General features: G+C 41.1%; 1 protein-coding gene across 4 annotated transcripts in view; it reads right to left on the bottom strand.

Moving 5' to 3' along the window:
- Positions 1-16,516, bottom strand: part of MICAL2 (microtubule associated monooxygenase, calponin and LIM domain containing 2) — a 161,695-nt gene that overhangs the window by 123,864 nt on the left and 21,315 nt on the right. For all 4 annotated transcript variants that reach the window (XR_007907187.1, XR_007907186.1, XM_051803808.1 and 1 more), the window contains one exon: positions 14,545-14,612. The gene's annotated coding sequence lies outside the window, so the exon portion shown is untranslated. The remainder of the gene's footprint in view (positions 1-14,544; positions 14,613-16,516) is intronic.

Raw genomic sequence — 16,516 nt, 5'->3', positions numbered from 1 at the left:
ACGCTTCAGTTTCCTATCAGAACTTCATTTCTCCACCACACACTACAAGACGCATCTCCAATATATTCTGCCAGTACTATTAAGAGTAACAAATGTCAAGCAGCATTTTAAAAGCTTTATTTGTGAGGTATCAACTCGACAGGTCTGTTTAACATGGGGGATGATATATCTAGATTGCAGAAACAATGCTGAAAAGGAGAACTGAATCAAATGTATGAGTCAAATGTGCTGGTACCTGGCTAGTCAGCCCTGCAATGAAGCAGAGAAAGCAAGACATAGGAAAAGGACTGAGAATTTCTCAACCCAAGGCTTTAAGTGAAAAAGACCTCTAGGTCTGTGCTGTAATGAGGTGTGTTAACTCACATCAGCTGATTTATGGAATCCTGATGTCTTCTAGTGTATGTCATTGGTGACCCCATCATCCCAGCCCTGTGCTACTGCCAGGGCAGGCCCTGCTATCTGCTCGAGGGGGAGGCAGCAGCGATAAGGAGGAGGTGGGGTAAGATTCAAGTCAGGGGAGTAAAGTGGCTAATTACTGCTTTGGGCAGCAAGTACAATGGTTACAAAGATAAAACTCATATTTTAAAAAGGCATCTTGTGTTTTCAAGCAGAGAACTGTAAAACTGTATTTTTTCCAGTTTCTAAAGAAGTGAAACATGACAAAAACCAACATTGAACACAAGATTCAGTTAGAGTAAGACTAAGATCAAGGACGTGTTGAGCGCTGAGTTTTAATTCCTAACACCTTTACTGACCTCAGAATACAGAGAAAAACTCTAGAGTTAGGAGCAAAAGTTTGCTGATGCTTCAGTACAGTACTTTAGAAGTGCATTTCTCAGATTGCATCCTCAAGAAAGGAAAAACCCCACCATAATTAGAGAAACACTCAGACACCTCAAACTCAGCATAAGTGGGCATACACTCATTTAGAGTGCTTGTGTCAATGATAACAGACATGAATTCCAGTTTGGTTGTTAGATAATCTGTTTTCCACCCATGTAACATAATTAGCACCCAACACAGAGTGGTGAAATGAGGGAAGCAAGATGCCCTCTTTTCTCCCAGATCAAGGCACTCCATGAACATCAATTAGATGTTAATGTCCCTGGGAGGCAAGCGTGACAAGTCTTATTAAGCCATTTTAAAGATTAGGATACTGAGTCACAGAGAGATTATGAACTTCCTCAAAACCAACAGCAGAGTCAGAGAGGGGGCAGCTACACCCCAGCTGGCACTGGCAGCAGGGGACTGTGCTGCTCCACCTTACCACAAGACTTAAGAGTCTTTAAGGGGAGGGCGGGGGAAATAACTTCACATTCCCATGAAGTTTCCTGACCATGCCAACATGCCTCCATTTCGACCTGCATCGACCATCTTTAGATACAAAGGGACCATCTTTAGATACAAGAACGCAGTTCGGTTTTCCCGCTCAAATCTCATTTTGGCTGAAGGTACCAGCAAGGTTGCCAATTGTAAACAGTTTTTTAAAGTCGACAGAGACCTCCAGATCTTTTATGATAAGCTTGAGAGAGAACTTAAACTTTTTGATACTAGTTCAACCCTATAACCCTTGGGGCAAATAAATCTACATTCATCAGTCTATGAGCCAACCCACGGCCAACTATCTGAATTCAAGTCACATGCTGAATTTGCACATTAAAAACGGAGTGAACATGACAAGACAATCACTATCACAGGTTAACAAACACTTCAAAGCACAAAGAGAAAACCCAGCAGATGCCATATTCAATTAGCCCAAAAGGTGAGCGGGGAAGGATGTTATGCTGATTAACACACTCATTAAGACGCGTCCGAACTAATAGCCCACTTCAGTGTTGTAACACGTTTGGAAAGCACTTAGGTCTGCCTTAATCGCCGGAGCGACAGATTATTCTGAGTTTCCCCGCGTGGCCGCCCGGGCCAGCGCGGCGTCACCCGGCGGTGCCCCGGACGCGCGGGGGGCAGGTACAGCCCGCGGCCGGCAGCGCCCAGACCCGCGGGTACAGCCCGGCACGGCTCCGTAGAGCCCGGCACTGCTCAGTAAAGCTCAGCAGAGCCCGGCACAGCCCTCCGCGCCCGGCCAAGCACCGGCGCGGCCCCGAGCGCCGCCGCCCGCGGAGCCGAGCCCGGCGCCGGGCGCTGCCGCCCGCCCGCGCAGGAGGGACCGTCCGCCGGGGTCCCGTCCCAGCCCCGCTCCCGCCGCACCTGCTCCGCCCGCCGCAGCGCCCCCGCCCCGCAGACCTACCGGCGGCGGCTCCGCTCCACATGCTGCTGCTGCCGCTGCTGCCGCCGGGGCTCGGTTCAGCTCGGCTCGGCTCGGCTGGGGCGGGGCCGCCGGCCGGGGCGGGCCGGGGCGGGCGGGCCGCCTGCCCGTGTTACCGCCTGCCCCTGCCCCGTGCGAGCGCCTGCCCGAGCGCCCGGCGAGCCGCAAGGTGCGTGTGCCCCGCCGCCCACGGCCGGCGCCGGTTTTGGGGCTTTCCCGAGCCCCGCAGCCCCGGGCGGAGGGTCCGGCCCCGAGCGGGGCGGGGGAGCTGCCACCTGTCACGGGGGAAAGCGGTGCGGGGACAGCGCACCCGGCGGGGCGGAGTGGGGAACTCGGGGCGGCGTGTCTCGCCTGGTTAGGTTCTGGTTCCGAGGAAGCTTAAAGGCTGTCATGTATCCGGGAAGTTCAAGAAGATTTAGGTCGGCATGCAAGTAGGAGTCGACTGGAAAGAAAGTTTGACAGCTGATGTGACTGACAGCACTGACACTGTGACTGCCTGGCTTCAATCAACAGTAACAACATCTTGCTAGGGGCAGAAACAAAGTTTTGTGGAAAAGGAACAAAGAAAAACTATTAAGAATCGCTTAAAGTGCTGCAACAAGGAAGGTGAACAAGCTAAAGCTCATATTTACTCACCTAAAGTTTTGATAAAAGCCCCAGCAGGCCTAGTTTATAGATAACCTAAAACAGTCGTCAATATTTTGACATGTCCCATTTAAGTGACACTGAAGAAGGCTGCGGCAGAACAAGGGAGCCAGACCCTGTTTTGCCATGACATGAGCTATCTGACCCTTTTCACACTTCCCTCCTATGAACCAAATTTGAAGTGACTTTGGATAACACGGAGAGAAAACAAGTGTGAATGTAGCCCTTTTTATCCACACACAGCTGAATGTAACATAATCTGTAATGATTTAAGTGTTTCACCAAGTCTCTAAAATAATTTATTGATGTTAAGGCAGGAATTTTGTTGTAGAAAATATCTTTCATTTGAGTTGAAATTTGTCTTCTAGCTTTTTGCATCGTGCTTGGCTGAACCCAAGTTTTACTCAATCATTAACTTAGAATTGCAGTATGTTTGTCTGCTTGTTTCACTTCAGAAGATTAAGTGTACTTTTTCCTCAAAGTGATAAAAGCAAGAATATAGAAATCATGGTGCATACCATTTTCCTGTTATCTAAAAGACCATCTTCTTTAGCAGCCTTGGGGAAGGCAAGAACTAGGAATGAGAAAATGCTCTTGGCAAACTTCCAGAAAAAGTGATCTGTAGTTAGCAAAGGGAGATGCGTGTATGAAAGAAATAATATCTATATCATTTGTACAAAGTCGTCCTAGTTTCAGTCCACCATTGAGAGCCAGAGAGCCCAGAAAATACAAAGTCAGAAAGAATTTAACCTCTACCAGGAAATACTCCAAAACTTCCTTCTTTAGAGTACCTGTTCCTAATTTGTTGAGAAAGATGCTTACAGCACTGGCCTCCCATGTGTCTCTTCACCTTCACAGCTGTCCTCTTCCCTCCACACCTCTCAGAAAAAGTTAGTGAGTCCATAAAAAGATAACCCTCTTCTGCCAAGTCCTTCAAAAAATTTTATGCATCACTAGCAAAACACATATGGGGCTGCATGAAGCCCATCAGGGACCTTGCTATTTAATAACTATAATTAGTGTATTTACTCCTTATCCTTAACTATTTGATCTTTGTAAACGGCCAAAAGATGAATGTATAATTCACACTCGCTAATCTTAAATATTATGATAACCATCTTTAAAAATTATGTTTCATTAGATGTTACTTAACCAGAATTAAGAAATTCTTTATTCACAGTCACACCTACTTCTCTTCAAAGGAAAACATAAATATGATACTCTCTAATCTGATCCCTCTGGGCTAAGATGAGCACTCTTCACTACAGATTAGATTAACAAACACTAATCAGGAACCACCAATCTGGCATTACATGGGGCTGTGCTTGCTACTCTAGCCCACCCTCCCTTCTGTGAAGAGTGGGACATGCAACCATAAAGGGAAATAGCAACTTCCCTGGGTGCTGCACAGCCTCCCCTTTCAGTGAGACCAAGTTCCTAACCCATTTTTCTAACTTGGCAGCGGCTTTGTAATTTATTTTTTTTTTGTTTAAACATATCCTGTTCTCCCCCATTGAAAGGATAGGGAAAAAAAAGAATAAGAATAGTCCTTACAAAAAACAATCCAGCCTTATCAACTAGGATAAAGCCGTGCCTGCTAACTCTGCTCTAGGCTGTTCATCCCTCACTGTGGCTGATTATGTGCAACACTCCCTTTCCTGATATGTGCAAGCCTATGTATTCAAATTCTTGCAAATGTAATCCTATCTACATATCCAACACAAAAAAAGCCCTTCTTGTGGTATTCTTCAAAGTTAACTGAATTTTTCATACAGAGGAGATGGTCTGGCTGTTACATTGTGGCCTGGCTCTCAGCAGACCACGCTGAGCTCCCTCCTCCACCACTCACCTCCTTTATGACTTTGAGAATCCACATACACATCATGTATCAGTTTGCAATCTATAGGGTGCAGGAAATAAGACTTCCTTAGCTTATGGAGGTTATGAAGGTAAAAACCTCTTATTAGGGTGAAACCTTGACATTCTGCTACATCACATGAAAGGCCATTACAGGTGGCTTGGTCTTTTCCTGCACTGGGTCTGAAATTAGTCATCATACTCATCTCTGGTGAGAATCAGAAGCTAAATAAAAATTTTTTCTTCCTTTAGTAATGCTTTTTGTTTTACATGAACATATAAAGCCATTAGAGTGGTTCTTTTAAAGGAATTTTGCTCTATGGAGTGAGGAAAAGAAAATAGATCTAAGGAAAGGAAGCTGGACTCTTTACGTGGGAGCATATAGTTTTCCTGGAGCCTGGAATAGCAGGATTTTCTTACCACATGTGCAGGAAATAGCCCTTCCTACCCAATCCTGGATGTATCAGATGTATTTATATGCTACCCTTAGCATATAAAGGAACTATTCGAGTGTGAAACAGCTTCTAAACAACATTTCTGTTCAAGTTTCCAAACACATTAACAGATTTACACATTTCTCTTGAGGAACAGTTCAAAATACTTCGGTTCACTAAAAAAAAAAAACACACAGAAGTACCTACAAAGCACACACAGCTAATTTTCTAGCCCTCTTCCCACAGAAGACTACAAATTAATTTGTTAGGGAAGTTTGGGGATGGGTTCTTCATCATCCTACCTTCCTCATATTAGCAATTCCTGCTGCAGAAACAGTAGTGGGGCTCTTCCACACTGGCACAGAACTGCCAGGATCTGTATTTGCTCTGTGCTGCCTCTACCCTTTAAGAGGGCAAGCTCTAACAAACCATCCCACAGCACACCTGGCCAGTCACACATCCCCAGGTTGGTACCATTAGTCCCTCTTTCCTCAATGCAAACCACCTGTTGTTTGGGGGCACGTGTGTGGGTGGTTTGATTTTTTCTGTGTGTATTTTCTCTGATATTTTCACAAAAAGGAGATAGAGCTGGTCTAATGCAGGTTACTGACACAAATCTAGGAAATTTCACTCTTTGGATCATATCTGTTGGGTAACTCTCTCTGAAGCTAAAAAGGATTTTAGTGACATAAAATTTCTAACAATACACCAAATCTGAGCACTAGGTGACCTCTTGCTCCCAGTGTCATTCAGTTGATTCGTATCCTAAAACACTTTGCTAAATGCAATTTTATAGATTTATAGAGAGTACCCAGCTCTCTATAGAGATTTATAGAGAGTACCACCAGCCTCTTCAAAATCTTTAGCTCAGGAATCATAAAATATTCCTTCTTTGAAGGCAGAAGAAATGACCCTCAGACTGTCTAGGAAAACTCTCATTTTAGTAAGGAAAAAAAGTATAGTCCTGTATTTATTCCTATGATAAGAGTCCTGTCTCACTGTCAGTTTACTTCATTAAGGGATAATGCCAGCTTTGGTGATGTTGTAATTACAAATTATGGAAACAATTTTGAGTTCTGAAAAGCAACAAACAGAACCTTAAAAAGTTTGAAACTTCTCTTAGGGCACATGTCATTTTGTAAGATGTGTTTGAATTTTGAGAAGATTTGACAGATAATCAAATAGGGTGGGCATTTGGAAGGGTAGAATAGGTCAGCATGGTAAAGAATTCCATTTTATTCCTTTCCCGTCCTTGTAGTCAGTCTTTTAGTCAGCTGTTAAAAGATTTAGTCTTCCATAGGGACATATTTTTATTATTTCCTTAAGGAATATCACTAAAAGTCCTAATTTTTTTAATGTAGAGTCATCAGAGTTTATTCCACAGATATTTTATGTTTTATTTTTGACACTTGGGGTTTTGTGCTCTAAGAAATAATAATAAAAAAAAAATCTTTTGATTTTGCTTTGATTTGCAGAAGTCATTACTCTGAGAAATACATGAGAGATATCAAAGCCATAAAGCTACTTCTCCTGTTGAAATAAATGTCAACATCTCACTGACTTCAGAGGGAAAAGGATCAAGTAATTAAACTTTGTTTTGCATGGATTCCAATAGGCTTTGGATCAGGCCTCATTTCCCTAGCTAGTGCTTGCAGCTTTGCTGCTTTGGATTCTGCTGACAAACGACTCTCTGTAAAACTAACCCACCAAGCTCAGCAAAGCTGATAAGATTTCCTTCCTGCACTGCTGCACTAACACCTTCCCTGAAAATGTGCTCTGAATTTGGTGATGCTTGATTTCAGATTAAGACTTTGCAGAGAGAAGTGAAACTTCACTGTCCACCACAGTAATAAAGAAATTTAAATTAACACACAGGCAAATGATTCCAGGCCGTGTACAGCTGGTAAATAGATTCTGCTTTCTTGGGGTGCTAAAACATCTGCATGGGCTGGTAACTGCTTGAAGGATGTCACATTGCAAAGCAGGCAGAGAGGGTGCTCCAGATTGTATTAGAACAAAAATACACTGATCTGTGATTGGGGAAATTTTGTGAGAAAATAAAAAAAAAAAAACCAAACACAAAAACAATAAAAACAACTCAGTAGACCTGTGTATTTAGCACACACCTGCATGAAAATAGTTCCTAGAATGTGACTGTGAATAAAGGGAACCTTCTGTAAACACATTCTTAATACAAATTAACCTTTCTGTATGTGTTGTCAGCAAGAACCTGAGATTATTTCTTGTCTGTGGGAAACCTTCTGTCAGAGACAAAGATCACTTTCCACATGCTTTGATCTTGGCATATTAAATCTTAGCAGAGACTTTATTTAATTAAATGTTATTTATGTTTTGTGGGTGTTACTGAACAAAAACTTCCCTGAGTGTCATTAATAGGAGAATGACAGAGCTTGAACTAGTGAGGACCATCACGATAAGTCTGAATGCAGAGATGTTTTAGGGAAATTACTGTTTCTCAGACAGCTGAACACTCAGACACACTTGCCTGACTCAAGGATGAAACCACAACACTTCTAAGTGCCATCCTTCCCCTTTCACAGATTCTCGTTCCTCATTTTTAAGTTAAACACTTCTAGTAAGTCTGTGCTATTGTAATTGTTTCTTTAATGTCTATGACTCCATATGCATGAGCAAACCCATGTTGGAAGTTCAGTGCTAAATCTCGGGGAAGGAGGTACTTTCTTTGGCAATGCCAGAGTTTACTTTGGGAGATCTTTGGCTGATCATTTACTGTGCTGCATTATGCTGTATTAGAGAAGAGATGACTTCACTTCCCATGCTTAGCCAAGAAGGAATGACTAGGAAGAAGATATAGTCCCTTTTTTTTTTAAATTATCTAACACAAATGTTTCTAACTTGCTCTATGGAGATAATAGAAAACAACCAGCAACTGCTGGGTATTAGTTTTGTCTGTTATACATCATTGTCTGTCTTGACAGCATAAAATAAATAAATTATATGTATTCAAACCCCCTTTGTTTAAAAAATAAGGTTGCTAAGAAACAAGAGTTATGCACGTTTAATGCCATTTATGGATTTTCAAAGGATACTGTCAAGAAGAGGGGAATAACTGAGGGCCTATAGGTTTCACATAAATTTTGCTTATTATACATATTTCAGCAAGAAGTGTTGATACTTAAAAAAATTTGGTTTATCTGTAGGTTTGCATTTCAGTATGATTTATATAAGTTACAAATGTTACAAATACTTCATGCAAAACTGCTTAGTTGTCATGGTCCAGGAGGTAAGTGGCGTGTGCATATTGACATTTTTCACTACTATGTTTATTGGTAAGAGGGAAAATTTCATTCAGCCTCCTATGTTTCACTGGAGTCAGTACTATGCTCGTTTAAAACAATAACCAACTTTTCTTCTGATTTCACTCAACTGCAAAAAAATAAAAAGAAGAAAGGAAAAAAGACTAAGACATCCACTGAAAGCAAGAATTCAGTGGTTGTCACCAGAGGCCAAACAGCAGCACAGCAACACAACTGCTAAAGCTGAAGATATTCATAGCATTGAGAGGCTGCCCACAACACAGACACAAGAGACCTTTCCCTAAACCTGATGTTATAAAGTTGTGAGTTATAGGTGTCTAATCACTACCTTAAACTTAGGAAAATTATCCTCAAAAGATTGGACTTCTCACTGGGTAAAAACACAACTGTGTTCTCAAAATGCTACTTGGGAATATGCTCTTCAAAGTTTAATTGTTTTTTAACTACTCGCTGCAACGTTAAGGCTTTTTCTTTTTATTTTGCATCCAGCTACAGCAGCACTGAAGATTTCTCTTTCTTATCTGATCACAGAAAGAAAAAAAAAAAAAAGCAGCTTATTCCTGTTTCCACCCTTTCATCCCTGGTTTCTTAAATGGGGCCTAAAGCCATTTTACCTGTTTAACCCCGTGTGATAATTAAGTTGTTCAAGCTTAGTCAACTTTGGTTTTCCCAGTTAAATTGGCCCCCTGCCAGCATTGTCAGTTTTCCATAAATCTGTAGGGAAGAGCTCAGCCTTCCCTAACACCTCTGTTCCCAGAGGAGCTCAGCACTGCCGTACAGATGTGGGCCATGCACAGACATCGACACTACCAGAACCCCTCTGCCAAATCCACAGGGGCTCAGGACGATACAGTCCTCTTCAGCACTGCTTATGAGAGGGAAGACCTGTGCTATAGCCCACCTGGAAGAGCAAAAGAAGTTTTTCAGCAAGCATTTGGCAAGGTTGAGACCATGTGTGGAATAATGCCATGGCCGTTCTCCTCCCTGCCGTAAGTTTTGGAGATGTCAAGGATGTTGCAGGTAGTTCAGCCTTGGCTGCTGCATCCACCAGGGATGGCAGGCTTTGCAGCACCACATTTTCTGCCACCCCTTGGCCTTTGGCTTAGGGCTTGGCAGAGGGGTGCCACCTCACAAATAGCCACCAGCTCCCAGGGTAACACCAAGGCTTGTCGAACAGCCTCCTGTTCCCTGAATTTTCTTAGCTCATGCAATCTCACCAGTTCACAGCACGAGCAGTATTGTTCCTGACAACCTGCAAAATATTTTTATGAACTCCATCATATAGTGTTTAAACATGTCATGTTAGGAACATGCTTGTTAGGAACAATCGTAGCTTAAAGAGAGACGTTTTCAGACTTGCACCATCTGCCAGTAGCTTTCCAGTTTTAGTACCAGGATAAAAAAAAAAAAGTGTTCTTAATTAAAAAAAGGTCCCGTGCATCTGCAAATTTGTCAACAGGGCAGTTGGCATCCCTCCACCTTTCCTGCTCCTCTGTATCCAGAGTTTGAAATAACAGATTTCAGCTGGTGGAGGAGGAGCCCGAACACACCGAGAGCAAAACCACTTTAACTCCCTGGAATGGTAACAGCAGCACTTGGGGAGGAAACAAAGCCTGGGCACAAGCGCGTTTTCTCAACAGCTGAAATGAAGACTAACAACTGCCACATTCCCAGGGGAAATCCTGTTGAGCAGAAACTTAGTCCATCAGCTCGCTCTGGGGTTGTTCTGCCTGGCTCACAGAACTGGCATTTCTTTCAAGTGCCCTTCATAGGGCAATATTTACAATTCATACGTGGGATTGACCTGAGAAACTCAGCACAGCTCAAAAGTCTTCTTTTGCCTGTTCAGCCTTCCTGATTTGCAAGCGCTTCTTTCTGCATGTGAAGTGCTTCTTTTAGCCATATATTGCTGCCTTGCAATTTCTTAATGAGCAGCAATTATGCTGCTCTTTCAAGATATGCATCTGCCATCACCCATTCACCAACACACTGTTTAGCAGTGTATAAGCTGAAGACCAAAAGGTATTTTCAAAATTTTAAAAAGTCAGTTTGAAATATCTCCACAGGATTCAAATGTTTGATTTACTTCCTGGTGATCAAGAGATCACTGTCTGGCCTTTTGCCCACACAGACAAATATTTGTTGTCAGATAGTAAACAAAAGTTTAGTTATACATGGATAAATAATATTAAATGTCTATAAAATATGGTCTCTATCTAACAGACCATTTCAGAGAAGGGTTTATTGTGAAAGTTTACAGATGAAACTTCCTTATTAAAAAAAAGTTCTGCATTGCAAGGAGGCTTCTGCTTTAGTTAAATGGCTGATTTCCTTCCTGAGCCCAGCCACTTCTTGTATCATTTATTTCAGGCAGTGGCTGAGTAGGATTTTTTTTATTTTAGTATACAGTATTAGGATTTTTAGCAAACACATTTCACTGTGTGCTCACAGAAAGTTTACATGTACTTCACAATATATCCAGATTTTGGAAACTTGCCCACTCTTGCCTTCTGTTTTGCTTAAAACATTAGTCTACAAAGCATCAATAAGCATCTTAAACTAAACTAATGTCTGCATGTCATTATTTATAAATGTGTGGGTGCTTTGCCTGGAGGCAAAAGAACCCATAATACTGCTACCATTTACTGTTATATATATGTAGCTTTGTCTGGTTTAGTGCAGGTTTTCCTACAGCATTTTTTTGTTCCAGGTTTTTCATTTGGCCTGCCCTTGGTTCTGTGTGTAGTACCACTTTCACCCAGGCAGCTCTGGCCAAAGAAGGTCAGCTGAGAACAAGGGGTTGGAGCATCTCCCAGGGCCTGGCTGGGCTGCATTACTTGCACTTTTGAGGACAAATATGCAAAGTTTGATGAAGTCAGTGGAAAGACTCCTACTGGCTTTGGTTAGCTCTTGATCCAGCTATAAATTATGGAAGTTTGATTTTATTTCCATTACTTGTCCACAATATTTTTCTTCCTGTGTTAGCAACATAGCTCCTTTTTAAACAATGACAGAACTGCTCTTTCCAGTCAAGTGATCCATTTGTCAGTAAATTGCACTGGAATATGACCAGATAGGGATCCTGAGTTTGCTGCTAATTGGAGAGGGGGGAAAAAAGATGTTCTTTCTGGTTTTGTGGACTAAGTCCTTGATTTCAAGGGAATCATACAGTATCCTGTTATGCTTTGTATTCAGCATTCTAAAATGGGGGAACAGTTGTCATCTTACCTTTCCAGAAGAACAAAGTGAAGATAAATCACTGTTCTAGGAAAACATAGGGAAATTATGGAAAAATTTGTCTAAGGTAACTCACTAGTTTACCAATGGCAGAAGTCATGCTGGAATTCCCAACCTGTGTCCCATTCCTTGCTCTCTCTGTTCATGTGACATACACAGACTATATCACAGAAGAAAGCACATAGGAAGTGCACAGTAAGTCAGAATTTTGTCAGTTTAGCAAGGATAAGTTTAAAGAAATGTCTTCTTGGAGTCAAAAAACACGGGCCTTGAAAACAGAAGGACAGCTATCAAGGCAGTTTATTTTGAAGTTTAAAAGTGACTACTATCCCCAGACGTTCGTCTAAATAAAATAAGGATGTAAAGAAATGGTATTAAGTAATTAAAGTGGGGGTAAAAAAAAAAAAAAAACCAAGAAAATGTTCCTTAAAAATACTGGTGGTGTACAGTAGACAACATCTATGCAGCCATGTATCAACAGACTTTGCTGTCTGCATAACAATTTTCCCTCAGAACATGTTCTATTTATAACCCCCCTAAGCCTTTTGCAGTATGTTTCCTGTTCAGACATACCACTTAATCACCAGAAAATGACTCAGCCAATACCTTCAGTCACTTCCCAAACATGGGATTCAAAAGTAGTGAGAAAACTATGAACATGCTTAAAACTTGACTGATGAGTCAAAATATTGTTTAAACTGATCCTTATTTTTTTGATATGCACATATAGAAATCATTCACTCTGTCAATGGGAGCACATAGGCACTTGTTCACCAAGAATAAGAATATTTTGCTTATTCATTCACTCTGAAATGCTTTCTGTTTCTGTAATTACTCTACTATTTCAAAAGCAAACAAACAGGCTTATGACCAAAAACTGTAACATGGATAAGACTCCCTCTGCTCTCTTTTGGTCTGAGGTGGCCATTGCTGTGAAGAAATACTTGACCTTTTTAGCTTGCATAAGACACTATCTTGGAAATGCAAAGACATAGCTGGCTGAAATTGTCATTTTCAACTTATTTACTAACTCATTTCTAATTTTTCAACTCTAGAATATCAGAGATCTTGTTGTGTTTTCTATGCACAAAAATGAATGCTATTTAAATAATCAAACACAAGCATCATGCAGCATATTCATCTGCCAAAAAATTAGAGGTGGAATTGAATACAGAACACAACCATTTTCAGTTCTCCCTTCAAGAGCAGAAGCATTATCAAAAACTAAGCATGGAGTTCCATCCTAAAACAATAACTCATGCATAACTACTATCTGCATGATTCATCATGGCAACAACCACAGAAATTCTTCCACACTCCACAATCAAGAAAGAGGAGTAGAAGTATTTCCTTTTGTCCAGATTTTTAAGCACCACATTTCTGGCATTTCAACCATTTAGCTTAAAGACAACCTCACCTACATGCCTTGTCCTAATCTGTATGCCATAACAAAACCCCAAAATATTCCTGAACCTTTGGAATGTCCCGAGGGACACATTCTGCAGACAAGTCTCAGATCTGTACAATCCCAGAAGTAGTACTGTAGAAATAGAATTTGCATTTACAAAGGAGAGGGTTTTTATTTTGAGGACTCTTAAGTCTCACCCTGTTTTGCAGCTGTGGATGTTGTGGAAGTAACTTGCTCACAGTGCAAACCAATGCCAGGCTGAAAATGTCCCAGCTTTCACCCTCATAATCTCTCCACCAAACACTTGCCCCCATTATTTTCACTGGCAGATAGGGAGAAGGAAGCTATGGAAATGACACCCAAGTAACATCATTTACTCAAAATCTCTCTTTTAGATAAAAACTTCTTTTCTGTTATTGTTTTAGATACTTCACAAATCTGAGGCAGTAAGGAATAATCACTAAGAGTTTATGAGACCTTGGTCTATTCAGCAGAAGAATACCCATGATCCATAGAGAGAAAATTACCCTCATTTGATATCTATTTCAATTTATCTAGGTTTTTTACAGTCTTTCTCTAATCCCACTGGTTTCTTGCAAGCGGATTTTTAAAACAGGTTGGAAGTGATAGAGGAACATGTTAAATACCTACACATAAGAGGAGGCTTTTGAAAATAAACCTTTTCTGTGTTAACTAAGCTAACTTCATATTGTGAGTCTTAACAGGCCAGTTATGGGCATATGCATGGCATGGCAACGTGTGCCCCCATCCTGAACTGACCTGAATTTGTGCCAGAAGTGGTTGGAAAAATAAGGATGCCGTATCATCTGACTGACAATGTCATTCTGATAAATGTCCGAGGTCACATTCCAGCGCTATCATTGCTGGCCTTTCATCTGCCAAAACTGTTCTCTCACTTTCACAGCCAGCAGTGCAGCAGTGCCTCAAAAGCAGCTGAAAAACACACAAGGATAACTACCATAGAAACATCAGGGGGAAAATCAAAATACTAGCATGTTTTTGCACCTACAAATGCAGTTTCGAAAGTGTTAACATCTATTTTTGCCCCAAATTTTGTTCCAAGTATCAACCTTTCTCCATACTACGGGATTACTGGGGGTTCAGTATGGAAAACTGACAGGTGTGAACACAGAAGGAACACTAACAAGAGCTTTGTGTATCTCAGTATCTGCAAAGTGCCATGAGTTCTCCCTTCTCTGCATGGCATTTCAGGTTCCACAGTTTTTCTTCCTCTGATACCAAGTAATTATTAGTAATTATTAGGTAATTATTAGTAGTAATAATTAGGTAATAATGAAACTGCTTGTCAACAGCACAAAATCTAGGTATGCTTTGCTCTTAATCAGGAAAATTTATGTTTCTTATGTAAGATATACCTACCTTCCCTCTTTTCCGAGCCAAAGTTCTTTCAGCTGGTCCTATGTGGGACAAGGTGACCTCAACTTCTTCTGAAAAATAGCATTTTTATAGCTCTACATTATGCACATATTTACTGGGGGTGGAAAGAGACAAGTGTCTGCAATGTCCTTACAAGTTTTCCTGCTGACCCAGGGCACGCCCATATGACCCTCGCTCTATAGCTGCAAGAAGTTTTGATTTAAAATTTTGTTTCAAAATAGATTTGGACAGCTGCCTAAATCTGAATGCCCCAGGGCTGTGTTCTGAAAGAGAGAGGAAAGGGGGAAAGAAGAAGGAAAGTAGAGGGAAAAAGAAAGGAAATTGGATTAGAAAGAAAACTCTCCAAGTAAACACAGGTGAAACGATTAAAGAGAGAGCTTGGAAAACTCCGTCTCCTTTAAACTTCTTAGGAAATAAGGATTTGAAAATAAGTGCAAGTCAGCCAAAGTATAATTAAACAGTTCAACAGTGTACCTCTTATTTAACAAAAAGTCATTATGCGAATGCATTTTTTAGATTAGATGGAGCAAAATGAGTTGTGTACAGAACAAAAAGTAATACTTTTGGGCACCAGTGTTACTTTCAAGGCCCCTGTTTCTCTTGTGTTCCTAAACAAGTCTTTCACTTTCTTCTGTGGAGAGTAACTTGCTTAGTTTTTCCTTTGCACCTTCCTCCCTGCTCTAATATGGTAAAATCAGAAGTGAATGCAAAGAGCAAACCTGCTTGAGTTCACTTGGTCACATCCCATCTGTGGGTAGTTCAGTGTACCTTTTGGGGGGCTCACAAAAGCAAACTTCATCGAGACAAGGCAAATTGACAAACAGAGCAAAAGGCTGTTGCTAGAAATATCCCATCAGACTGGCAGAAACAATAAAACCCCTCATCAAGGAGTAACATATCAGTTGGCCTGTGGTTAAGAAATGCTCAAGAAGCAAGAACCTGTCCATTATGCCAGAAATAGTTCCTAAAGAAGCACCAACACCACAGGTGGAGAGGACTTTACTGAGGTAGCAAATTGGGAAACTTGTGACTGTGGGCTGCTCAGGAGGGAGAGAAGACTTCCCAAAGTGACAAGTCAGATTAAAGCCTCTTCTCTAACTGTCCCTGAAAGAGCCTTGCTAGCCCCAGGGGGAACTCTTTCCCCTCACCTGAAGGGATGCAGCATGAGTACATTTTTGTGCACACAAAAGGTTCACAAGACTAACTAAAACCCACTCAGCTTCATGCAACTTCCACTGAGTTCAGTGGTGCAGGACCTGCATCTGGGCGATAAGAGAATAACTTATTTTCTTACAACAAATTAGGATTCTATTTTCTTCAATGCTCTTTCAGGAAGTGGGCACGTATGATAAAAATGTAAGGTTGCAGATAACATGGGTTAAAGTGATTTCTAAATTCAGTTATGTCCTGTTTGCTGGGGGTTACTGCTGCCCCAGATTGCAGCAGCTCATCCAATAGTAATACCATTGCCATGCAAAGCAAATGAATCATCTTAAGTCATGCTCTTTGCTGAAACCAAACCTTAAAACACTCCAAGTATTGACTTATTTTAAAACCATTCACTACTTCACTGCTTCTGATAAATTTCTTCATGAATTGTTGCATGTGTCTGTGGAAATGGAAACAGAAAATAATAGGAATGGAGCCATGTCCTCTACCAGTTCATGTTGAATGCACCCTTGATAGTAGATAATCAGAAGGAAAATTGGACTCAGAGGAAGATATACACATAGATTAATAGCTGAGGAACTTTATCTTGATTTCTTGATTTCCTCTCTAACCATATACCTTCTGTTCGCATTACAGTACCCCTTTTAGAAGTATTTTAGTCTTTATTAAAAAGGCTTAAGTATTAAAGAAGCTTCTGCATACCAAAGAAGATTGCACCAAGAACTAGCTTGCCTCAGAATAAAAAAAGACCCCTGCTACTGCAGGTTATTTGTGGCTTGAATGT

Source organism: Manacus candei, unplaced genomic scaffold (genome assembly GCF_025592945.1).
Source record: "Manacus candei isolate 608988 ecotype Guabito, Panama unplaced genomic scaffold, ASM2559294v1 h1tg000060l, whole genome shotgun sequence".
NCBI classification, from domain to species: domain Eukaryota; kingdom Metazoa; phylum Chordata; class Aves; order Passeriformes; family Pipridae; genus Manacus; species Manacus candei.
This window is presented reverse-complemented; position numbering and strand designations above follow the sequence as displayed.